This window comes from Antechinus flavipes, chromosome 2 (genome assembly GCF_016432865.1).
Source record: "Antechinus flavipes isolate AdamAnt ecotype Samford, QLD, Australia chromosome 2, AdamAnt_v2, whole genome shotgun sequence".
Lineage (NCBI taxonomy): Eukaryota > Metazoa > Chordata > Mammalia > Dasyuromorphia > Dasyuridae > Antechinus > Antechinus flavipes.
In genome coordinates, this window is record NC_067399.1 from 454,451,734 (window position 1) to 454,477,227 (window position 25,494).

A 25,494-nucleotide genomic window follows, 5' to 3' on the forward strand; every position below is an offset into this window, starting at 1 on the left:
CTAGTGTCAACTCAGACACTATACTAGCTATGTGACTCTGGTCAAGTCATTTAATCCTGATTGCCTCCCCACCACTCCTAAAATAAAGTTGTTGTGATAAATCTGATCCCATCTCTAATAATTTCTACCTGTATGATCTTGGGCAAGTCAACTCAAATGTGGGTGTTGGACTCAATGACCTTTCAAGGTCCTTCCATTTCTAAATCTATGATATATGATCTCTAAGGTCTTTACCACTTTCAACCTATTTTCAGGAACCTTGGCCATAAAACCATTGTTGAAAATTATGAGTACTGGTTTAACAACTAGCAATAGTTTCTTTTTCTTCCTATCTGAAAGTCATGAAGTTCTAATAAGAACAGAGCTACTGGGGCCTGTTCTCCCGAGTAATCCTGTCCTCCTGTACTCCCAGAAAGTTTGATTTAATGACGCTCAACATAGCAAGACCAAAATTTATTTTGTTCTTGATCCCGAATTCTTCATTTAATAAGTGCCAATAACTGTGCTGGACACTGGATAGTCCTTACCCTCATAGAATTTACATTTTACTAGCTGTGGGGAAAACAACATGGTCACAGATGAATTCAGGGCATACATAAACAAATACACAGTGTTGGTGGAAAGGCTGTGTTGTCTTTGTTCTCAAAGAGGACCATGATATCAGGAAGGTAATGCTGGGACAAGCAAGTGAGTTGGATTTAAGTGAGGGAGGGCTGGGCAAAGTCACCTGCCTCACTTTCCCCTCTAGAGTCATCTGGGTCCAGTGGCCAGATATAGATCAGTTAATATACACAACTAATGAGTTAAGCTAATGATAAAACAACTGCTTGTTCTTTAAGTAGATCCTGTAAGGATTTTTACTTAGGCAGGATTCTGATGGCCTAGTCTTAATTACTGACAAGATTTGAGAGTAATAAAACAAAACTGAATTATTTTCCTTTTTTTTTTTTTTTAAAAGAGCTGCTTATCTCTATGGTCTGAATTAACACTATTTGGCGATAGAACCAAGAGTGCACAGATATGTTTATATCATGTAACAGCTTTAATTGGTGGCTATTCCTCAGAGATAGGATGCCCCAGATGTAAGGTTTTGGAAGGTTTTTTTTGGTGTGTGTGTGTATACTGCAGGGAAGGATCGGACCATTTCATCTCCCCTAGGGAAGTTTCTGATTTGGTCTTCATTAATCCTGCTTTACATCACAATACATTTTTTTTCTCCCTTAGGAGATATATTTTCTAAATCACCATCAGCTGAGAACTTAGGTAGTTTCAGATGATGGCACTAACTAGAACCATCAGGGCCTCCTTGTGTAGCAGGCTTGGGAACTTGTATACCCAGTGTACCTGCCCAGATTTTTGCTGTAATAATCTTCCAAAGATGTTTGTACCTTTACATCTGAAAGAACAAAGAAACAAGTGCTGTGATTAGTGGAAAGGCTGTGGAAAAGGTGCTGGATAAATCAGGAGCCCTAAGTCTGATGCTAATTTTGAGTTTTATCTAGGTCAAATCACTCACTAGATTTCAGTTTTCATCTCTAAAATGAAGGAGTTGGGACACTCGATGATCACCTTCCACTTATCAGAGCCTATATTCTAAATATAGTCTTGCCCAACTCCAATATTCTGTGTTCTATGTAATGAAACACTATAAGAAATGATGCGCAAGATGGTTTCCAAAAATCCTGGGAATACTTACATGAACTGATACAAAATGAGGACTATGTGACTCTGGTCAAGTCACTTAATCCTGATTACCTCTCTATCCCTCCTAAAATAAAGTTGTTGTGATAGCAGAACCAGGCAATACAATTATAATGACCAACTGTGTAAGATTTAATTACCCTGAACAAGACAATGATCCAAGAAAATTCCAAAGGACCCCATGATGAAAAATGCTATTCACTTCCAGAGAGAACTGATAAACTCAGAAGGCAGATTGAATTATAATTTTTCCATTAGCATTTGAGAGTTTTTAAGTGGAAATTGCAGATAGTCAAGCAAGTGGGAGAATCTGCCTTTAGTTACCTCTCCCTCTTCCAATCAGATAAAATATAAACACTTTTATCTTCTTTTTCCTCACCACAGGTTTATAGTCTGGATTACCTGGGGCTTGCTTTTATTTTCTTTCGGCTTGGACAGAAAGACCATTAAGAAGTTCCTGCTTGAGCTACATTACTTTGCCTCAGTGTTAGATTTCTCCTGTATTTACTTGTGCCTTGATTTTATTTTTGGTCCTGAACTTCTTAAACCCTCATCTCTCTTGACTTATTATTTGTATGCCCTTTGCTCCCCAAAGGAAAGCTGAGACCTATAATCTAAACTCAATTTGAGTGAACAGTAATAAGAACTTGCTCTTGATAGCAAGAGAAAGGAACTTGGAGTCAAGATCTTAGTTCAAATCCCTTGGACACCTGCTATCTGTGATCTTGGGCAAGTCCCCAAACATTTCTCAGCTTCAGTTTCCTCATCTATATATTGGGTATAACAATAACACCTATCTGCTAGGGTTGTTATGAGAAACAAATAAATTAGATCTGTGTAGTGCTATTATATTTAGGTTTTTCTGCTTTGTAATCCATCAAAAGAGGGTGTGGCTATCTCCATTCTGGTGCTAACTGCCAATGCTCTACTTCTGGGATTACTCAGAGAGAAGAAACGCTCCTTCACATGGAATTCTCTAATTGGTCACCAAAGAAAATTAATCTCTTAGATTAACTGAATTGCCTGCTTCTGCTATCAACATTTAGGGATGATCCTATAAAAGTTGAGACTTTATTGGAATGCATATTTGTTGAGATCACTTAGTTCATTCTCCTCATTTTATAGATGAGGAAACTATACCAAGTGAGAAATTAGTCTTTTTTTTTTTTTTTTTGTGATGGAGTTAAAGGACTGTCCTAAACCTTCTTCCCTCAGACCTCAACCAACCTGTTACAGTGCTTAAAATCTTGTTCCTCCCCCTCTTCCTGTGAGAGTCACCATTTGGAGGAAAGATTGTCTCCAAAGGTCCCCATATTGAAATGTTTAAATCTGGAAGTGATCCTAGAAACTATGTACTTCAGCCCCTTTATTTTATATATGGAAACATAGTTCCAGAGAGGAAAAGTGATTTTAAAAAATAGTGCTAATAAATCATAGAATCATAGATTGTCAGCATTGAAAAAATCATTTGAGATCATCTACTCCAAATTCTTTTTGCATAGGAGGAAACCACCAGAAAGAGAAATTGATCTGTCTAGGGTCACATAGCAAATAAATGATAGAGCTCTGAGTTAAGGCCATAGTGTCCTGTCCCTAATTTCTATGCATGTGCTTCCTAACTTCCATGCCTGACTTTTATGTATCCAATTAACAGACCTGAATTCAGTGGAGGATCTATAAATATGTCATACTCATCACTTCCAAAACCAGATTCCTTCTCTTTATTCCCAAGTTTTTCTCTCTTCTGAACTTCCCTATTACAGTTGAAAGTATTGTCCAGGCTTGCAACGACAGCATCATCCTTGACTTTTTTCATTCACCCCCACATCTTATTACCAAATATCATTTCTCCTTTCACAGCATCTCTTATTTATTTCACCTTCTTTCCTCTCACAATCATCATGCCAGTTCAGGCCTTTATCCCTTCCCACCTGGATTATTGAAGTCGCTTTATAATTGTCCTTGTCTAGAATTTCACCCTTTCACCCACCCACCACATGGTTGCTAAAATATGGATCTAAGCACATATGTTACTTCCCTATTCAATAAATCCACTGGCTTTCTTTTACTTCTGGGATGTAATATAAAATTCTCCATGTAGTATTTTAAACTCTACACAAAGTGTCCCTTTCTACCCCTCCCATCATGCATGTCAGGACTTAGCTACACAGCCTGCTTCCCTCTGTTTCTGATGTCTCTCATTTCTGCTTTTGTATTGGTTGTCCCCCATGTCTAAAACATTCTCTTCCTCCTTCTCTCTTTTGGAATCCCAAGGCTTCCTTCAAGAGTCAACTTAAAGGCCACTTTCTAAAGCCTTTCCAATTGTTTATCTTCTACCTATTTTGTAAATATCATGTATATACATATATAGATATCGTTATATAAAATTTTTTTTATTAAAAAAATCTTTTTATTTAAACTCTCTAAGGATTGGTGCTGTTTTTGTTTTTCTTTGTGTCCCTAGGGCTTAGCCCAGTGCTTTGCACATAAATGCTTATTGATCAATTGTATACTTTTGAAATATGGTCCAGCGTCAAACAACATCTTGAAAACTCATCTAAGAATGAAGATTATATAGAAGTAGCAATAATCTAGCAAATGAAGGCTGATTTGGGATTCAGAAACACTTGAGTTCACACATACTAGTTCTGTGAGCATGGACACATTGTTTAATTTCTCTGTGTAGTTCTCTGAAATTAAATTACAGAATGGTTGTTGAGCTGCATTGTTTGAGGGATTTCCCATGTTGGTAGTTTCCAATTCTCATGAATTTAGGCATCTGGACCAAAACAGATTAAAACAAAAATTAGTGGAAAGTTGATTTTCCTTCCCTTTTTTCCTTTGGGGTTCTTTCCCCCTCGTCTTTATATAAAAAAATAATTAACTGCCTAGTGGTGCTTAACAGTTTGCTAGCATTTATAATCTAGGGATTACAATCCATATAAATGAAACTGACAAAATATAGAATGGGGACTAGGAAGATTTAAATTCTGCTTTGACCACTTATGTGATCAGGCACAATTTACCTAAGTTCATCGAACCTCAGTTTCCTGCTCTGTAAAAAGGAGATAATATCTACAGTGTTTATTTAGCAGTATTATTCATAGAATCATAAATTTGGAGTTGGACTTTAGAGGCCAACTAGTTCACCTTCCTATTTATAGTTGAGAAAATTGAAGCCCAAGGAGGTTAAATGATTGAGCATATAGATTTGAGTTGGAAGGGATTTTGAAGGCCATGATGGGGAAATTGAAGGCCAGGGAAATTAATTGATTTGCCTCAAGTTGTCCTATAGTAAATATTACAGGGACACTATGGACTAGATCTTCTAACTTGAAAGTTCATTTTATTTTCTGGCCTTACTGATTGGAAGTGGCAATGATCACATTTGAATCCACACCATCTGATTCCTTTCCACTATATCTTAATGCTGGGAAGGTTGAGTGAGAAAAATGTTTACAAAGTATTTTGAACACTAAAAAGTGCCATAAGCTTCAAAATTACTATTGGAATATCCGTCATTATTGCCTGCCAATAATAACTACACACACATATACATGCAAGGGTGTCCCGAAAATATTAGTTCATTCTTGAGTTTATATTAAGACTTGAGACACTGCCCTAAACCTGTGATTTAATTGATAATGGAATTTCAGATAAGGACAATATCCCTTCAAGTCACAGAATTTCTTTAGGAACATGGAAACATTAAGGCCCCAAGTCCTGGATATGTAAGTAATCAGTCATCTGAAAAGCTATATTGAAACTTGACCAGATCTTCCTGACTCTGAGACTGGCTCTCTGTTATAACACCGCCTCTAATTTATTTATAAATTTTACTTTATGCCTCAAAAATAATAGTAATAATAATCATTAATATAATGTCACTAGTGACATCTCACACAAATATTTTAGATTTTTCACAATGCTTTGCATGTAAAACACTGTTTAGAATTAATCATTTCCATTGTAGACAAAGGAAAACTCATTGTATTTGGGAGACTATCAAGGAAAAAAGATTTTAGTTTGGAATGAGGGTTTGAGAGAAATCACCTTAGCTCCTATGGTAAATGTGATTGACATAGTTACCCCCTATTAACTCCTTTCTATTTATATCTTTCCTTCTCTCTTCCTCCATCTATTTTTGTTTCCTGGTTCCACGTCCCATCTCTGCCATTTGGCCACAAGCCTCGTGAGCACAAGTAACTAATTATATGCATTTTAAAGTTGAATTTAGAATGGGAATCAGGGGGGTAATACAACAAGTTTCTGCCATGCTTTGTATGTCAAAATTAACTGAAATTACTATGAAATCATAGGCTCAGAGGAAAAAATATATATACAAGATTTAAATAAATAATATATTCACACACACATATATGTACTCTAGAGCATCTCAAGCAGTTCTAAAAGAAATGAATTTCCAGCTGCCTGCACTGAACCACAATCTTTTAGATGATTAAACATAAAAAAATTAGGAAACCATTTTTGATAGCAACCTTTCTGAAATATATTATCTCTATCCTTTTTCTATTAAACATATTACACTGAATAAACTTTGATGGGGAAGGGAATAAGCATTTGGGAAATGTTTACTATATGCTAGAAATTGTACTAGCCACCTTGCAAATATCTCACTTGATCCTCACAATTCTGTGAAATGTACCGTGATTATCCCCATTTTACAATCGAGTAAACTAAGGCAGGAAGAAATAAATGACTTGTCTAAAGCTACAAAGTTAGTGAGTATCTGGGGCTGGATTTGAACTTAGGTTTTCCTGCTTCCAGACCCAGTGCCCTATGCATTGTACCACTTAGATGTCTCAACTTGTCAACTCAAGATTTTCATTTTTAATATTCATTCATGTTCCATGCTATTAATGTGGTGATATACTTGCTCAGGGGGTTTTGAGTTGGATCAAGCTTTTTGACCCTCTACTACCAAGAGTGCCAGAAGGATGGTGCAACAGTGGTTAGAGAGCTAGCTTTGAAATCAAGAACTGACTTCAAGCCTTGCTTCTCTTATTGGCTGTGTGATCCTGGGCAAGTCACTTAAACTCTTTTGAGACCCAGACAACTCTCTAAGATAAAGTGCAGATGTGGACTGGTAGAGGGAATTTCCTCATCTGAGAGTTTCTAACATCTATGAAATCACAGATTCAGTTCCTATCCCGTCTCCTACTTTACTGCTCATGAACTGAGGAGGGAAGGAAATCATAGAGGCTAACAGGAAACACCTGCAATTGTGTTCTTGAACAATGATATAGTTCACACAGTTTAATCTCTCTGGGACTCAATTTTATCACTGGTAAAAAGGAAGTAATACTAAGTCACTGTTTCACGAAGGCCTTATGAGCCATAAAGCAGGATCTAAATGGGAATTCTGCACTTCTACCATTACATACTAGAATTCCCCTCTGCTCTAAACACAGGGTATTAGGTGATGTCATGATTAAGAGCATTTGAGTTGCAAGCAGAAAAACCAGAATTCAAATCTAGTTTCATACACGTAAGAGCTGTGTGACTCTGGGCAAGCCGCTTAACTTTAGTCTTAGTTTTCTCAACTATAAAATAGGAATAATAATAATATCTATCTCCCAGGGCTGCTGGTAGGATCAAATGAGGTAATATTTGTAAAACAATTTGGAAATCTTAAAGTGTGTTATAAATACAGCTCTAGTTAGAATTAAGGCTCTGGGCTCCCAAGACCAAGAGTGAATAAGGACACAATGGAGAAATGATCTGAGAATTAAGCAGAGCTGAGTCTAGGTTATGGAGCTGAAGTTACCTGGAGAGACCTGGCTTTAGTTTCCATGTAATACTCACCCACATTCCAGCAACTAAATAATTCAAGCTGGTTGGGCAGCAGTTCACTAACTTTTTGTTTTCCATGGAAGCATCTCAGTCCTCTACAGACTTTGAAGGGTAGATGACTGAATTGAACACACTTTTCCTGGCAGAATCATTTGGTTCAAGTTCCCAACTGATATCTTGTCAGGGGCCTTTCACAGACTTAGTAGTTTAGAAGGGCCACAGGGAAGGAGGACACAGGAAGTAGGAAACACTTTTTTTTTCCATTGGGCCAGAAGGAGCAAAGCTAAACTTGCCATAGAGAAGAGGCACATCAAGTAATTCTGTTGGATTCAAAAGCATTTATTAAACACCAAATGTGTGCTGTAGTACTATGCTAAACTAGGTGCTTAAAGTACAAAGAATAATAGTAAAATAGTTTTTGCCCTCAAAGAACTTACATATCTACTGGTAGTGGTATATAGGTATGAGAGGGAAAATAAACACAAAAATTAAAAAATACAAAATACCAGGCGTCCCAAAAGTCTTGGTGCACTTTCAGACTCTATGTACAAAGTGATGTTGTGGGGGAAGTCTAACCCTCAGGAGGATCACTTTTATTTAGGAGCTGAGACTTGATCAGAATTAAGGATTGCAAGAGGAGAAGGCAAGAACTGAAAGCATTCCAAACATGGAGGACAGCTTTTACAAGGGCATGGAGATAGGAAATGGGATATGGGTTGTCTTGTATGTGATCTCCACTAAGTAGATAAGTTTGGTTGTAACCTTGCATGTATGATGATGAGAACAGATCTGAAATACATTTGGAAAAGATTGTTGGAGCTAGCTAATGAAGAGATTTAAATAGCAAACTGAGGAATCTATAGATTTTATTCTAGAGGCCATGGAGAACCTTGACTTCTTGAACAGGAGCATAACACAGTCAGATTTATGTTTTAGGGATATCAACTTGACAGCTAGGTGGAAGATAAAGAGGGGAGAGACTGGTTGCAAGGAGATCAATTAGAAAGCTATTGTTTTAAGAGACAGCTAACGAATACTGGAATCTGGAGGATCTGAGTTTAAATTTGGCCTCAGACATCAGCTGTAGGATCTTAGGCAAGTCACTTAACCTCGATTACCTAAAAAAAATCTATTGCTTTAATCTAAGAGAAAGGCCTGAACTAGAGTAGTAACTATGTGATTGGGGAGGAGAAAGATGTAAGAGTTGTGGTAGAAATACAATTGACCAGACTTGACAGAATTGTATAGCAGAGGTGAGGGAGATGGACCATTTAAGTGTGAATCTGAAGTTATGATCTGTGGTGACTGACGGGAAGGTGATGTCTAAGACCAGCTGAGCCATTGACAAGCATCTGTTAAGTTATTACCTGCCAGATAGGTAGAGCTAACAAAGAGAGAAATGAAACCATGTCAGTTGTCTCTTCTAGGCTAGGATTTCTCAGCGTGTGTTCGTGTGTGTGTGTGTGTGTGTGTGTGTGTGTGTGTGTGTAAGATGGCCTTCTTTGGCAGTCTGACAAAACTTATAGATTTTTTTTTCTCAGAAAAAAATGTTTTTAAATATATAAAATAAATAGGATTGCAAAAAACAAATTATATTGAAATAAAAATGTATTTTTCCCCATCCAAGTTCACAGGTTAAGTATCCCTACCCTATAGGATATTTCATATAAAGAGAAACACAGAAGTTAGGAAGAGAGAGGCGATAGTTCAATTGGGCCCTTTACTTCTTGTCTGGGGTAATGGGGGTAGAATTGGTTGGGTGAAGGCAATTGATTGCAGTTTGGAATCACATCTTTCTGCTATACTGCCCATAATTTTATTCTCTATAGAGCTTGTTTGTACCTATTTGTTTGCTTGTCTGCCCCGTTAGATTGTGAGCTTCTTGAGGGAAGGGCCTATCTTTTGCCCCTTTTTGAATCCCCCATTTTTAGCATAGAAGCTGGCACATAGCAGATGCTGCACAAGAGATTTTTAACTGCTTGATTAACAGTGAAATGAAGATGTATCAGGAGAGGCCAGGGAGGGTCCCTTTTCTACTAAACTACATTGCCTGCCATTCAGAATGGGGTAAGAAGAGGGGGTCGAATTTGAATCTTATAGAAAAGCAAATGGTATACATAAGGTATACATGAAGTAACAAATAAGAATTAGTGGGGTCTAGTGTGTATCGATTGGCTTTGACAGTTAAAAAGATCAGTTTTAAAGATAGTATACTCTGAAGTATATTGATTGTGTGACCCTAGTCAGATCATTGAAATTCCTAATAGCCTACCCAGATCTCTGAGGCTAGTTGTGGAGCTGGTCTTCAAAGGCAGAAGGAGTATCCATACTGGGAATACCAGTGAAATAAATGGTTGTTATTCAGTCATTTCAGCCATGTCTGACTCTTTGTGACCCATTTGGGGTTTTCTTGGCAAAGATAATAAAGTGGTTTGACAGTCCCTTTTCTAGTTCATTTTACAGATGAGGAAATTGAAGCAAACAGAGTTAAGTGACTTGCCTAGGGTCACCGAGTTAGTAAGTGTGAGGTTATATTTGAACTCAGGAAGTCTTCCTGACTCCAGCCTAGCACTCTATTCCAATGTACCACTTAACTGCCCTTAGTGAAAACAAAGGTCCTGTCTAAAACAAATAAATAACAAATAAATTAAAAAGTAAATAAAAATCCCAAAAACAATTATCAGGAAGGAATGGGGAGTATCCCATCTAGGTGAATTCTTCTGCATGAACCTGACTTGGCCTTGAGAAACAAACAGAGAACTTGAGAAAATTATTGGATTTAGAAGTTAAGAGAACAGGGTTTGGGATCTAATTGTGACACCATGAGAGTGGTATGATAAAGTTGAAAGAACACTGGCTCTGATGTCAGAGGACTCGCATTTGATGCTAATTGCCTTTGTGACCCTAGGCCAGGTGAGAATTTAACTTTTGGAGCTCTCAAATTCCTCATCTGCAAAATGGAATTGGGTAGGAGAGGAGTTGGGCTGAATGTTCTCTGAACTCCTTTGCAGTCCTTGGTCGATGATTGATAACTTAATATTTGTGCGATGGCAGAAATCCCACAGAATCTCCCCTAGTCTCCAGTCTCATCAAGTAGGGGAATCAGAAAAGATCTTAGAAATTTCAGCAGCAGTATCCAGTGGAAAGGATGCAGATTCCAGTTCCACTTTAAGTATGATGTTGAGAAGATCCCTTAAACTCTCTTTTGGCTTGAGTTTCTTCATCTCTAATTTGAGTTTACCATCCCCTCATGGGAGAATTGAATCAGAAAGCTCGTAAGGCCTCTTCCAGTTCTCTAGATCCATGATCCTATAGAGAGAAAGCTTAGGCCTTGACCTTTCTCCTTTCAAGGTCACACAGGTGGTTTGTTGCCCAACCATAATATGAACACACATCTGCTGATTCCTGAACCTGGTGCTTTCTCCTCTTCATCATATCTCTATCCTCTCTTAAACTATAATTTTCTCTCTTTTTTAAAATTTATTTATTTAATAATTACTTTATATTGACAGAATCCATGCCAGGGTCATTTTTTTACAACATTATCCCTTGCACTCGTTTCTGTTCCGATTTTTCCCCTCCCTCCCTCCACCCCCTCCCCTAGATGGCAAGCAGTCCTATATATGTTGGATATGTTGCAGTATATCCTAGATACAATATATGTTTGCAAACTATAATTTTCTCATCTGTAAAATGGACATGATGATAAGTTTATCTGCACAGGGTTCTTTCAGGAAGGATTTTTATAAACCTTAAAGTCTAAGTAGAAGTAAACTTTGAGTAATTATTAATGTAATTGATACAGAGCTTTATCTGAGGCTTTAAAAATAGGAGGAATAAAAAAGTTCCAGAAAACAGAGAAGAAGCCCCTTGATATTTGAAGGATTTACTTCCAAAAGTATCCTAGAAGCTGGAAAGTCCCTATAGGTCATTCAGTTCAGCTTTTAATTTTGTAGATGGGGAAGCTCAGTCCCGGAAAAAAAAGCAATGACCTTCTCAAAGTCACACAATTAGTTGGTAAATCATAAAATCATAGATTGTAAAAACTAGAGAAAATTTAGAGATCACTTAAAATAAGCTCTCATCTAGAGATAATAAAAATCATGATGATAGGTTTTATATAGTATTTTAAGATTTGTGAAGCACTTTACATATGGTTTGAGCATGACTTTACAACCCTATAAGACTGATGCTATTATTACTTCTATTTTACAGATAAGGAGACCGAGGATAAGAGAGAGTTGAAGTGATTTTCTCAAGCTTACATAGCTAAAAAGTATCCAATGCAGTATTTGCACCCAAATCTTCCTAACTCCAAGACTAACACTCTCTAGTAGCACCTAAACTATAGATCATCTAATTACTACTTAATTCAGTTCAGGGTAGCCAGGTAGAGTGGTTGATAAGCACCAAACCTGGAATCAGGATGACTCATCTTCCTGGGTTCAAATCTAGACTCAGACTCAGATTGGGTGACCCTGAGCAATTCACTCAATCCACTTTGCCTCAGTTTTCTAATATGTGTAATGAATTGGAAAATTGAAGAAGTCAATTATCTCTGCCAAGAAAACTCTATACAAAGAGTAAGACTTGACTGCAATAATTAAACAATAGCAAAAAATTCATTCGATCCCTGTAAGAAGCCGGGAAACAGGAATCCAGAAAGATTCAGCGGCTTGTTCCAAGATAGCATAGCAAACTGAATGGCTCTGCTTGCTTTTTCCACCTACCTGATTTTTGTGGTTTCCTTTCTGGGGGAGGACTGCTGACAGACTTCTTAGGGTCTTCATCAATGCAGCATGAACAGAAAAACTTCCAAAACAGATTGTGTTGTTCTAGACAGAGTGGGAAGCAGGAAGGAAAAAGACAGAAGTTTGAGGTCAAGGAAGGAGTAGACAGAGCGGGAAGATAGATAGACAAGAACTCTATCCAATGATAGATTTAGAAGAGATTTGAGAGATCATACAATAGAGCCCCTTCCTTTTACAGATGGGGAAACAGTGGTCCAAAGGGGATCAGGGACTTATCCAAGCTGGCACAGGGAGTGAGGTGCAATGCCTATACTTCCTTGCTTTTTCACCTACTCCTTGGGGATGCTTTGGTTGCTCCCGGAGGGTTTTTGGTGTCAGCTCCGCTTCCTTCATCCCTGCAGCACAAGCAGATAAATTTGAATGCCAAGTTGTGGCTGGTTAGATAGAGAGGGGAATAACAAAGCAGGGTGGGGAGACAAAGACAGAAAGGAGAGAAAAGGAGGGGAGAAGAAGGGAAGAGAGAGAGAGAAACAAGAGACAAAGACACAAAGAGAAAGGGAAAGACAGAGAGAAAGAGACACAGAGACAAATAGAGACAGATATTCAGAGACTCATATACACAGAGACAAAGACACACAGATAAGTTCAAAAGGACAGAGGAATAGAGACAGAGACAGAAAAAGACACAGAGAGAGACAGAGAGAAATAGAGACAGAGAGACAGAGACACACCACAGAAACTATGGCTGGGGGTGGGAGGGAAGAGAGAGACAGACAGAAGAGAGGAAAGAGGAGAAAGGAGAGAGGAGAGGAGAAAGAGAGAGAGAGACAGACAGATAGACACAGAAAGATACAGAGAGACACATAAGTATAGATCCAGAGACACATAGTAAAATAGAAAGACAGAGACAGAGATAGACAGACAGATGTGCGTACACACACACAGACACACACATGATTTCATTCTGCAATAGGATAAAACCCAATCTCCTTAGCTTAATATTTAATTCCCTATTCCAATATTTGCTTATGCTATTCTTCCTGTTTAGATCATCTTTGCTTGTCTCCCCCTCCCTCCCTTCCTCCCTCCCTCCCTTCCTTTTTTCCTCCCTCCCTTTTTTTCCTCCCTCCCTCCCTCCCTTCCTTCTTCCCTCCCTCCCTCCCTTCCTCCCTTCTTTCCTCCCTCCCTTCCTTCCTCCTTCCCTTTCTCCCTCCCTTCCTTTCTCCCTTCCTTCCTTCCCTTTCTTCCTTCCTCCCTCCATTTCTTCCTTTCTCCTTTAAATACCAGGTCAAATCTCCTACCATCCACTAGGAGGCATCATAGTATAGTAAAAGAAGCAATGCCCCTAACTTCAGTGAGCGATAGAGATCACGTCTGACATTACCGACATAGAGGGAGGAGAAGGCTCTAAAATAGAATGATAGAGCTGGAAGGGACCTTAGAGATAGGCTTTCCTTTTTATAGGCGGGGAAATAGAGATCTAGAGAGCCTCGATGTCTTGCTTAAGCTCCAAAGAATTTGCTTTGCAATCTTGGCACTGATACTTAGGAAGGAAGTAATTTCCCCTATTTGCCATAAATGAGAAGGGATAATACTTGGCTCCCTAGAAAAAGATCTAAATAAAAATCGATTGTTATTATAACTCTGCCTTCGCTGATCTTTTTGCCCACAGTGACCTCTCTCTTCTCTGATTTTCTTGAGAAACAGTGTGGTCTAATGGAAAGAATGCTTGACTAAAAGATCTGGGTATTGAGTTCAGGCTTTAATATTTAGCTTTGTGACCTTGGTAGGTGACAATCTATTTTTGAGCATCGGTTTGTTCATCTGTAAAATGGGTATAATAATATTTACACTGTCTACCCACATTGTTACAGGGAGGAAAACTCTCTGTAGATTGTGAAGAGCTATCTTTGTATTGTTTTAATTATCCCCCTCCCCCCTTTTTTACCTGCATTAATAATGATTTCCTGTGTATGCATCTTCTCTATCCAACTATATATATATATATGTGATCCAACCACACTGAGAATACTGTATCCAATTCTGGGTATCACACTAAGTCTCATGGAATAGCTGGCATGCATCCTGAGAATAATGTCTAGAGTGGGAAGTAGGCTCAAAACCATGTCTTAGAGGTATCATTTGTAGATCCTGAAGATGCCTTCTATTTAAAGGGACACATTTATTGTTTTGGATTTATTAAGAAATAACAGGCACACCAGTCCTTAAGATCTGCCTATTGAACTTCAATAGGTAGAAATGATATTGATAAATTTTGAACCACAGTTTGAATTTGGAAATTGGTTATATAAAGAGCATCTCTGTGGGATCTGTTGTTTTTCCCTCAAGTCAAAAGATAACTCATTGCTGCTTTAGAGGGAGCCCAAGGCATATGAGTTGAGCTTTCTAGTCAAAGTACAGTCCTCAGGTTTCTATAGGTCCCTAAATGGGGAACTGCAAGGTCAAAACTATGTGCATCAAAATATTAAGATGTTATTTTTGTATTAAAATCATTTTCTTTATTTCAACTACATATTTGTGAGAGCTTAGATTTTCTTCAAATACTTGAACCAATACAATATATTGGAATATACTGAATATGAAAACAGATATGGTAATACAGTTGTCTTCTATTAAACTAGACATTAGATTTGCAACAAAAAAAAGTAAGTAAAAGATAGAATTTAATTGAATTATGATACTTTGGTGCATGGAAAACAATCATTGCCATTGACTAGCCCTACCAAATTGATTTGATTTATTTCAAATTTGGTCTAATCTCTATCATGATGAGGCTATATTTGACTTGCTTTTCCTTAGTGCACAGTATGGTAGAAAGACTAATGATTGGACTAGGAGCATGAGGATCCAGATTGAAATCTCTGATTCAACACCAGCTAGTTTTAAAAACTAAGTAAATCCCTTCACTTCTTTGAACTTTAGTTTATCTATCCATAATATGGTACTAATAATATTTGTAGTGTTACCTCATGGTAATATGAGGAAAATAATTTATGAACCAGCAAATACCATGAAAATATGAGCTTTTCCTGAGGGATATAGGGAAAGAACATTGTATTTGGAATTAGAGCAGTTAGGTTCAAATCTTTATTTGGCTACTTAATACATTTGTGTAGCCATTGTTTCACTCTCTGAACCTTAGTTTTCTTATCTCTAATATGAGAGGATTGGGAGAATAGTTGAAAAAAAATTATGGGATATGAACATAATGGAATATTATTGTATAGTAAGAAATGAACACTATAAATAATTTAGGGAAATATGGAAAGATTTGTATGAACTGAGGCAGAGAAATAAATAGAATCCAAAGGAAAAATGTATATGCAATGAAAATAATAATGTAAATGAAAAAAGCATCACCAAAATGAAGTTGAACCCTAAGTAATGGGAAAAGCAGTAAGAGGCTTATATGAACACAAATCTCTTACCTTACAGGAGAGAGGTGAAAGATTATGAAAAACTAATGCTTATTTTAATTTTTCAGTTCAGTTTCTTTGCTTAGTTTGGAGAGAAGGTAGCTTGGATTTAGCTAGGACAAAAGTTCTCAAACATTTTTGTCTCAGGATCCCGTTTAGACTCTTAAAAAATAATTGAATAAAAAATAATTCCAAATAGCTTTTGTTTATGTGGATTATTGTCAGACATGAATTCTATAGAGTTGTTTTTGCCTCTTTCACAAAAGAAAGCTCAATCAGTGGGATGCAGAGGTAGATAGGGAATGATGGTGATATTTATATATAGACAATAAAATGATTTTAAAAATAAATAAAATAGAATGAGAGAATTGGAATAGATTAGAAGAATCAAACTCACTGTCATAAACTTCAGGCCTACACAACTACTGAGTTTGTTCCAACCAGATTAAAATGTAACTGGGAAATGTTTAACAAAATAAATAAAAATATAATATAATATTTATAATGTGAGTTTGAGGTTTTAAAAGTCAATCTGTGACTCTCAGGGATTACAGTTTTTATTTGAAGTTCTCTTCAAATTCTAAATCTTATGATGCCACTTAATCTGGAGGAGCTATGAGGACCATGTTCAAATATCTGAAGGACCATCATTTGGGAGAGGAAATAAATCTGTTCTTTTTGGATACAACCCAAGGGTAGAATTTAAGCAAAAATTTCCTAATGATTAGTTATTTAACAAATTAATGAGTTATCTTTTGAAGCCATGAGTTCCCTACATCTAGAAATGTTCAAGTAAAATTCTATTCAATGTTCAATTAGAAAGCTAGTGCTTCTACAACCTGAGGAACAGCATAAGAAAAGTCTAGAAGATTCCTGCATCTTATACAAGGGTCTTAAAACGAAAATCTGGGACTCTCCTGGCTGCCAGTCTACTGCATATTCCAACATATAAGACAGACTATCTCTCATTTTTTATCCATCCTTACTTTCTGGACTTAAGGTAAATCTATTTTGTTTTATTTCAAACGTTTTTTTTTTTTTTTTTTGTTTTTTTTTTTACCTATTAGAAGAAGTCAGAGATTTAATTGTTTCACTATCTGATTCTGAGGATGAAGGGCAGTTCTTTCAGAATTGGTAGGTTTTAGGTCTTTTTTCCGATTGCTTATTCATTTCCTAGCTGACCATAATCCTAGAAGCAAAGGAAAGTTGTCATGTTTTGGTATTTATACTTATGAAATACAGTTTAGGTTAAGGATCTTTTCCACAGAATTCATAGATCATCCTTCAAAAACAAATTTGCTTACTATGAAATAAAGTATTTGGGAATAAAATTTGTGTCTATATGTGTTTATTGTGTGTGATGTGAGATGGAGTTACATAGAAAAATAAGACCATAGAATCTTAAGAGATAAAAGAACTCTTAGAAGCCATCTCATCTAATTAAACCCATTCCAAGGCAGTGTCAAGAATAGGAGACATCTCGTTTTCCAGACTTAAAGCCCAGCAAATAAGCTATGCCTTGAGTCTGGGACAACAATCCTTTGCACTCACCCCCTAGATGATCTCACCCTTTGGCAAAATCATATAATTACTGTATTGCTTTGATCAGCACCAGGCCTTGTCTGAACTTGGACAAGCATCCGTGTTCTGGTCATAGCACTGCTATGAATTAAACTTGTCACTTTATTGCTGTTCCCTCTCATTGTCAGGGCTACAGCTCACTGCAGAGCCTTTGGTATAAGTATTGAGATTTGGCCATACTAATGTGAATTCCTCCTTGTAGAGGCAGGGTTCTGGCACGTTCTTGCTTGCAAGCTGTTTCCTTCACTTTGAAATTAAATTTTGTTGGATTCCTGTCCCCCTAGCCTTCTCTGTTTGGCTCTACCCACCCATGGATTGGAAGCTGTTACTATCTGCATGACAGCAAAAATCCTCTCTCCAATATCCATTGTAGGTGTTTGTCCAGTCTCTGAACAACTACAAAGAGATGGGAGTTTACTACATCAGGAGGTAGCACACTCCATTAGCAGCAACTTTCTTCTTCTCCCTCTCCCTTCTTCCTTCTCAGTTCTTCTTTTTCCCTTCTTCCTTCTCTTTCTCTTTCTCCTTCTTCTCCTCTCCTCCTTCTTCCACCTTCTCTTCTTTCTCCTTCCTAGTTCTGAAACATGATCCCTTATAACTTCTCTTTATTGCTAGTTTTGCTATCTAGAGGATTCAGAGAACAAGAACTGTTTCATTTTTGTCTTTGTATGACCAGCACATAGCTATGCCAGCATGTGGCAGGTGTTTAATGCTTATTTGATTGATTGGCTAAATATTTTGCCTCTACCATCTTGGCCTGGCAAAAAGATTTCACCTGATGGCATTCAGTACCCATCTTCATTCCATGTTTGCAACTAATCCCTTTTAACACTGTCTTTGCCTTCGGTCGACAGGCCATTCTATAAACCTATAACTGATAATTGCTATAAAATGCTTTATAAAATCTGCACACATATTTGTGTGTAATGGTGGCTGGGGGGATGGCTCATGTCAGGGTTTAGAAGAAAGAAAAAAATTTACATGATAAATTTGTTGTCTATTTAAAAGGAATAGCAATTTGTACATAATGGATTTTCAGTTTCATCTTTTTTATTGTATTATGCTTGTTTTATTCCATAAATTAAAAATAAAATAGAAATGGTTTTTACTTTTTAAAATATACTACTCCTTTCTCTCTCTCTCTCTGTCTCTCTCTCTCTCTGGTTTTCTTTCTTTTGCCAGCGAGGCTGAATTCTAATGCTCTAACTCAACTACTAAATTAGAGTTGTCTCATAGATCTCATTTTTCAATGTTGACACTTTTCATTAGTTGCTGATTGGTTCAGTTTAATTTTATTTCTTAAGAAATTGAAAATTCATATTCAAAACCTGTACATATCTTTGCATAGTTGTACTGTCAAAAAAAAATCTGGGGACTTAGGTTCCAATCTTGCTTCTACTACTTCTGACCTTTTGATGTTGGATCATTGCTTAACCTTCTATGTCTCACTTTTCCCATTTAGAAAATGAAGGGCTTGCTCCAGATGTCTTCTAAGTTCCTTCCAACTTTAAATCTCTGCTCCTATGATGAGCAGCTTCCAATGACTCCCACTTGGTACATATCGAGTAGCCCCCAACTACTTTGAACATGTTGTAACCCTCAGAAGTAAATTTTTAAAAGGGCGGGTACTGTGGGACTGTGTTCTTTGTGTTTTGTGAGTCTGCTTCTAGAGAGGCTGGGTGATACAGTGAATTGAAGTCTGATCCTAGAAACAATGGATTTGATGCCCCTGCTTAATTGTCTTTTATCTTTTTAGTGCCCCAGGCAATTTTTAATATTCTAAATTGCAGATAAGGATCTTATTTACCTTAATAGAGAGAGTTTTCTGTTTGGAAGATCCCCATGTCAGCGAAATGTCAGATCTGGTTTAAATAATAACAACCGCAACAAAACACAATTAGAGTAGTTAGGCACTTAACTACAAAGACTGTTCAAAAAGTTGTAAATTAGCAATACTGCCTTCTGGTAAATTTTGCATAAGCCTTGTCCAGAAGATCTGGTTGCAAGCAGTACCTCTACTACTAATCTACTGATTAACTTGGGGCAAATTTCTCGAATTTTGGGGGGCCTCACTTTCCTTAAAAGAGTGAAGAAGCTGAATTTTATCATCCTTATGGTCCCTCATATTTTGTGAGAAGATGACTTGAAGCTTCAGTACTCCCTATCTTTCATATTCACCCACATTTAAAAAAATGGCTGCTCTTATTATTTTGTTGCATTTTCATTCCAAATCCAAGACTTTATTCATTACTCTTAAGAGCAGCAAAATGTCCTGACCTTAATCAAAAGAAGGATAGCACGGATGGAGTGAAAGGGATAGTGAGAATAAACATGGACAGGAATAACAGAAAGGGATAGATTTCTCATCTGAGATTCATTCATTCATTCATTTGTTTATTTGTTTATCTATCTATCTATGCCTTTTTAGCCTTATCACAAGTGGAAGAACCTTTAAGGAGAAATTCTGAAGACTTGTGGGAAGAATTGGGAGGGGTAGTCTCTACTGCACTACTTTTTCTGCCCTCTAGATAGAATTAGATTCAAAGAGGAGAAAAGACCCCTTATAAATTATTCACTACAACTAATGAGCCAGGAAAACCAAAGCTCAACTAGAAAGAATCATGGAATGTTAAATAAATGAGAGGGACCTTAAGATCCTCCAATGATGGAAAACTTAGTACTCAAAAAGCAAAATCTTCTGTTATTGGACAAATCTGTTAAAAGGTTCTGTATCTTAAGTTGAAATATGCCAGGCTGCATTCCCTTCCCCTCCCCCAAATCCCTCTCTTATCAATCATTTTGTAATAATGATTTGGGGTGGGGGGTGTTTTCGCCCTATGGCTATTTTTCTCTTTCTCATTAGTCCTATTAATTGTTATCTCATTCACATTATAGTCTTTTGTCTTCTGCAGGTTAAACATCCCTATTTCTTTTTAACACTACTAGTAGTAATAATTATTTCACTGAGTTAAGCAAGGGCTTATAATTTCATTGGTTCTCTACCAGTGTGAATTGAAACACATCTATAGCCTAGTAAATAAGTCTGATTGTTGCCTCAGGAGTAGGTTGGTTACCCAATCAATCAATCAATGGTAGTACTGTACCTAGACCTACACTCTCAGTGATCTCTTTTTCCTGGGGTTCAATTAATCATCTCCATTCAGGCAATAAATAAATGATTTATTTAATTTAAATTTAATATGTAATTAAGTAAATAAATAATAAACTATAAATCTAGCTCAAATTTATTATTAGAACTCTATTTTCACATCTCAGACTATTCTTTGAAACATGTCCATAATGAAACTTATCCTCCTCCTGGGAAAGCTATCCTTCCAGCTTTCTACTTCCAGACATCCTTCTAGTCAACTACATTTGTTGTCTTATTATTGTCCTTGACTCTTTACACATCTCACTACTTCTTCCTTCCCAAAATTTTATCAGTTGCCTTGTCTTGCTCATTCTCTATAACAATCTGTCACCTCTCCACTTGTGTGGACATAATACTACTTCTAGAACTCAAAACCTCTTAAAAACTATTGTAATAGTTTTCTGAGTTCATTTCTCTACTGCATCTCATTTCTCTACTCTGCAGTCTATTTGCCATACAACTTCTAAAATAATTTTCTAAAAAAAACCCAGCTTCAACCGTGTATCTCTCATCTGCTTGAAAACTTCCTATTGTCCCTAGTATGAAATCCAAATTGGAATTCATAACTCTTCTCATTCAAGGCCCAACCTACCATTTTAGCCTTATTTTTATAATCATTCTCCTCTACATATTCTCTATTCCAAACAAACTGGACAATTAATTCTTCTTTGAACTAAAACATTCCTATTCCTGTACATGTGAATTTCCCTAGGTCACATACCCATTTACCCAGTATATACTCACTCCTCATTAATATATCTTATCTTCTCTGACTTTCTGTGAGTCCCATTGGGGTTTTCTTGGCAAAAATACTGGAGTGACTTGCTATTTCCTTCTTTAGCTCATTTTATATATGAGAAAAGTGAAGTAAACAGGGCTAAATGACTTGTCTAGGGTCAACTAGTAAGTATCTGAGGTCAGATTTGAACATAGTTCTTCCTGATTCCAGGCCCAGCCTTTATCCACTGTACCATATAGTTACCCTTAAAAAAAAAAAAAAAAAAGCATTTATTAAATGCTAACTATTTACTAGACACTGTGCTAAGTGCTTTGCAAATACTATCACATTTATTTCATGTCATCCTTCTCAATCCCCAAAATTTCCTTTTTCCCTCCTTCCAAAAATTAACTTTTAAGAAAATCTTCATACATGTAACCCTTAATCAAACAAGACTATGTCTGACCTGTGATAAAACCTGAACTTGTACTGGTCTCATCAGCCACAGTTGGACGTACTTATTGTATATTGACCCTAACATAGTAGTGTCATTTTCTTCCTTTTCACATACAAAAGACAACAACCAACTCTCAGTAGAAGTGAATGCCTGATTTTGTGTTTATTTGTCCACTCCTTGAGAGATAAAGGGGTGAAATAGAAGAATGGCTGAATTTGTGTTCAGATTCTGCCTGATAAGCATTGATCAGGTGACTGGTCACTTATCTAGGCAATAAGTAACTTATCTTCATAATGCCCTGGGAAGTTTTCTAAAACTATGTTATAGATAGATTCTAATTTATATTGATGGATTTTCTTGCTTGGGGATCTCTATATTAATGAAATAATAAGCCTAGAGATTTGTACATTGTAGAAACTTAATGTGTGCTAATTTCTTAGATGCTGAGCAGTTACCATTAGTTTACTAATGCTGAATTTGGGGTCAACTAAATCTCCATAAGGAAATAGGATTATGTTTATGTTTTTATTTAGGGATAATGGTAGGGAAATGGGGAATCAATAGAAGGCCTTCAAAGATCTTAGGGAAATTTTTCTTGATGTCTTCAGCTCACACTATTCTTTCCTATTCTCTGAACTCAAAAAAAAAAAAAGCCCTTATTATCTAATTTAAACTAATAACATTTGATTTAAAATCTCCTTCTAGGGGGTTCTTGAATTATTTCCTTGTTTTAATTCATCTCCATTACTTGATTTTGAGGCCAAGATTGGGGCTATCTCTCTTTATACCACCCCATAACACAGAGCTGGTGACAATGGTTGGACTCAGTGAAGAAACCTGACAATGATAAAAACTAAAGAGATAGAAAGGACTTAATGAGATCATGTCCAATCCCTTCAATTTTAATAGAAGAGATTGAGAGCCAGAGAAAGGAAAGCCACTTAGCCATTTAGGGGCCAGAATAGATTACTTTAAAGAAATGAATGAAGAAACAACTGATATATTTAAAATTTAGATAACTTTCTTCTTGGACCTAAAAAAATTTCCTTTGTCTTAACACTGAGCTCTACTCACCTGCTGTCTAGCAGAGTCCATGTAGAAGCCTTTATGATGTCATTTAATTAGAGAATCAAATTCCAAACCCAGAGAATCATCTAGTGACCTTTGGCTCTTCATTGTATTTTGGATCTCTCTGATAGTTGGTGAAGCTGATTGACTCTTAGAATTATTTTAGATACATAAAATAAAATAGAGAATTATATAGAAAAACAACTATATTAACATACAATTTAAAAACATTAAATATTTAAATTAAATGAAAATTTAAAATATTAAAAAATAAATTGATGGACTCCAGATTAAAACCACTCAATATAGTCTGAGGCCTTCCTGGCTTATATAAGATTGCACAGCTGAGCTAGGATTGGTTGGGACTTTGGTCTTCTGACTTTCAGATCAGTATTCTTTTCTTTTTACATCCCTGGATTCTTGGTAAGATTGGCCTTGTCTGCCTATCTCTTTAATCCTCTTTTTTTAAAAATACCTACTAATCTTCTATAGGCCCAGGTTCACCAGCACTCCAAAATCAGTTCTTACACCAGGCAAGGAGCATAGATCTAGAAGATCCTCAGAAACCATCTAGTCTAACTTTTCTAATTCTACAGATAAGAAAACTGAGATTCAAGGAAGTTCAGTGATTTGCCTATGGTCACATGGATGTTATCAGAGATGGAACTTGAATCTTTGTCTTCTGATTCTAGACAGAGGAAATGCTCCTTTATCTTCGGTGCCAAAATCTTTGTGCTATGCTGAGGACACAAATATGAAAATATATATATAGTATACACCTCCAAAGAATTTATAATCTACTGGGCCCATAAGATGTCCACAAATAAGTGAAATACAATGTAGGGCTGTGATAAATCATAGGAGAGATTCCTCAAAAATGATCTAGGAAAGTTTGAGGAGGAAGAGGATTCTGGGGGATTTGGAAGAATTATTAGAGGAAGAGAGGAGGCAGGAGAATGGTTGAGTGGTAATTTGATTCTTTAAAATGGAGAGAAACGAGCAAAGGGAAATTCTATTCTGGATATGATTTTCATTAATTGGGAAAAACTGGTTGCTGGAGTAAAAATGATAGCAATTTTCAGGGAAAAGTAATGACTCTGTCTTAGAGAAAGAAAAGAAATGTGTGACTAGGATAGCATGGGCACGTGCTCCCTTAATTTTGGGAGAGCAGATTTCAAAGAGTTCAGAGAAAAAATAGGATGTCATGGCATAAAACTATTTAATTAAAAAAAAGTTTATACTACTTTCAAAGAAATATGTAAAAGTAGATGAAACTCAAGAATAAAATTTTGAAAACAGAGGGAATCAATGTTATGGAGGAAAAATGGGATTTATCTGAAGGACATGTACAGTGTATTCCCTCACCCAACTTATTTATGGTTTTATGTGTTTGTTTAGGCATTCGGGATTAAACGACTTCTTCAGGCTTACTCAACTAGAAAGAGTCTGAGGCTAATTTGAATTCAAGTCCTCCAGACTCCAGGGCTTGCCTCTACCCACCTCTAATTAGCTGCCCCTCCCAACCTAGTTTTAAAACAGAAAATATACATAAGATAAAATTTGCATCAGGCCACGGAAGTTAAGTATGAGAGTATGGCATATTTCTTTGAAAGTAGTGTAAGAAATCTTAAAGTTTAGCATAGGCTAAGACTGGAGAGAAAAAAATTAAAATCAACACAAAGTTTTTCATTTATTTATTTATTTTAAGCTAAGTTAAGAGAAAAAGAAGGGAAAAAAATCTTTGGTGTAGATGGGACCATGATTATTAACAATACAGGTAATATCATGCTGCTTATTTCTCATGTTTTTCTTTTTTCTTTTTTTTCTATTTTCCTTAAAATGAGAGTGACCTTTATACTAGAAATGACAGCACAGAAATGACTAATAGGGAGTTGATATCTAAGGTAAGTGAAAAGATTGTAAAAGTTTTCAGCTGCTTATAATGAATTTATGGATCCTGAAAGCACTGGCAGCAGGAAGAGAGGTAGCATTCAAAAAAATGGTTGGGGGAGAGGGGAAGCTCCATTCTCATTTCCAGTGTTCTAGTTCTTTTATTCAGGTACTAATTAGGAAGAGCTGGTTGCCCAGAGTCTCTAACCTGGGGTCATGATCCTTTGCTACCTAAGATCATTTTCTTATGTCTCTGTACCAAATGTCTTAACTTGACACCCTGATTCTTGTTATCTCTTCTATACCTTGAAGCTCAAACTTGGGTTGCTTGCATCCACTGATCTCCTAAATCTCTCTTTCCTTTGATGATTTCCATAGGTTCATCTATCATCCTGCCTGTCAGTGGTCCTCATCAACCTATTCTTAAACAAGTGAACACTTGATTTTGCTTGCCTCATCCGTGACTTTATGGAGTACTTCATAAGTATCTCTTGATTGATGTCTCTTGTTTCTTTGGGAAGGAAGGGAAGAACACCTTTAGCATGAACTTTGTTGCTGTTGTTCAGCCATTTCAGTTGTCTATCACCCTATGTGGGGTTTTCTTGGCAAAGAGACTGGAATGGTTTACCATTTTCCTCTCCAGCATATTTTATAGATGAGGAAGTTGAGACAAATGGGGTTAAGTGACTTACTCAGGATCACACAGCTAGTAAATGTCTGAGGCTACATCTGAACTCAGGAAGATGAGATTTCCTTATTCCAGACCCTGATTCCTACTCCATCCATCTAGCTTTCCTTACTGTAGGAATAAATCTACAGAACATATTTCTCTACTATCATCCACCCATCTGTCCTCTAGTTACTCTTTTCTTTCTTTCTTTTTTTATTATTATAGCTTTTTATTTACAAAACATATGATGGGTAAT

At 36.6% G+C, this 25,494-nt stretch overlaps 1 long non-coding RNA gene across 1 annotated transcript; it reads right to left on the reverse strand.

The window, feature by feature from the left end:
• Positions 1-1,021: 1,021 nt before the first annotated feature.
• Positions 1,022-22,734, reverse strand: LOC127550509 (uncharacterized). Its single transcript, XR_007950875.1, has 6 exons — positions 22,685-22,734; positions 19,092-19,146; positions 16,764-16,892; positions 12,600-12,661; positions 12,246-12,350; positions 1,022-1,396 (listed from the first exon to the last, which is right to left on the reverse strand). It is a non-coding gene; the product is annotated as an uncharacterized LOC127550509 (long non-coding RNA).
• Positions 22,735-25,494: the final 2,760 nt, after the last annotated feature.